Source organism: Lycium ferocissimum, chromosome 10 (assembly GCF_029784015.1).
Source record: "Lycium ferocissimum isolate CSIRO_LF1 chromosome 10, AGI_CSIRO_Lferr_CH_V1, whole genome shotgun sequence".
Taxonomy (NCBI): domain Eukaryota; kingdom Viridiplantae; phylum Streptophyta; class Magnoliopsida; order Solanales; family Solanaceae; genus Lycium; species Lycium ferocissimum.
In genome coordinates, this window is record NC_081351.1 from 42,314,258 (window position 1) to 42,315,808 (window position 1,551).

General features: G+C 33.3%; 1 long non-coding RNA gene across 1 annotated transcript; it reads right to left on the bottom strand.

Annotated features, from left to right (window-relative positions):
* Positions 1 to 333: 333 nt before the first annotated feature.
* Positions 334 to 1,285, bottom strand: LOC132035466 (uncharacterized). The gene is made up of 2 exons (XR_009409269.1): positions 761 to 1,285; positions 334 to 467 (listed from the first exon to the last, which is right to left on the bottom strand). It is a non-coding gene; the product is annotated as an uncharacterized LOC132035466 (long non-coding RNA).
* Positions 1,286 to 1,551: the final 266 nt, after the last annotated feature.

The window sequence follows — 1,551 nt, forward strand, 5'->3', positions numbered from 1 at the left end:
TTCTTATTTATTAGGCAAAATACATCAAATGACCCCAAAACTATACCTAAAATATCGAGTTCACACTCAAACTATACAGGCGATCTATTACATACTTGAATATCTAAAAAGTGAATTTAATACCACCCTACAAATTGATTTGGCACAAATTATAAAAATAATTAAAAAAGAGGCGCGTTTTAATTAAAATTTATTTATTATTTTCTTTTTTTAATTAAAAAATATATTTTTATAATTCCTCATCCCACCCTCCCTTTCTTCTTCACTACAAACCCTCAATCACACACCCCACCCTCAACCCCTACCCGCTTTCCTCCTCTTCTTCTTGTCGTGGAAACCAATCTTTCTCTTACTCCATTGTTGATAAAAAAAATAAACACTCAAAATTTTCACCTTCTTTAGTACATATAGCTGCAACTTTGTCGGAAAATTAGTAGAGAAGAATTATCACACCGCCATTGATTTCTCTACACCAAACGAAGAATCAATGAAGAAGAACCGCTATTAATTTCACCATCACTACCAAAAATCACAAAATTATAACCCGATTTTACCATCTCCACCATACCTTCCATCACAAATAATCACATTGCCACCATCAATTTCACCATCCTCACCTGACCCACCATCAAAAATTAAAACCCAACACAGTTAATATAAATATCCCAATCAATTTTTGTTGATTAGGATAGTAATACAAAGAATAATTTGATTATCAATATTTATTTTGAGCAATAAACCACGACGGATTCTGACTTACCAGAAAATTTTCCGACAGCCGAACTTCATATTTTCGTGACATCTTCACTGGAATCGACCCAACAATTTAGCTTAAAGTAAAACTCTTTTTCCAATTGTTTCAAACAACGACGTACGGTGATGGGATTGATTTTCTGCTCTCCTTTTCTCTCACCATCGAGATTCATGTTCTTTTTTTTTTCTTTTTTTTTTTTATGGTGGGCTGTAAAATTGTTGGTGATGGCATCTTTGTTTATAGCTAGTAAATTTGATGGTGATGATGGAATTGATGACTGGGTTTGGGGATGGTGATGTGCCACCGGTGATAATGGAGTTTTTGTAATGAGTATAAAAGAAAAGGAAAAAGAAAATAGTGCAAATTAAAAAGAAAAAGTAATGAAAATAATAAAATTTATTTTATTTCCACATGGCGCTGACGTGGCATGCGCGTGTGGAACACCACAAGGTATGAAAGTGGTATAATACCTTCCAGGGTGATATTAAATTCACTTTTTAGATGTTCAGGTGTGTAATAGGTCGCCTGTATAGTTTGAGTGTGAACTCGATATTTTGGGTATAGTTTAGGGGTCATTTGATGTATTTTGCCCATTTTTTAAATTGGATAAGTAAAAAGAAAAATTTATTTTTTAATATAAGAGTCGAGTAAGAGCCCGTTTGGACTGGCTTATAAGTTGCTGAAAACAACTTATAAGCTGTTGTCAACTTTTTTGAGTATTTGGCTGGCTAGCTTAAAGTCATTTTGCGCTTAAAATAAGCCCAAAAAAATAATTGGATCTGTTTGGGCAACTTATC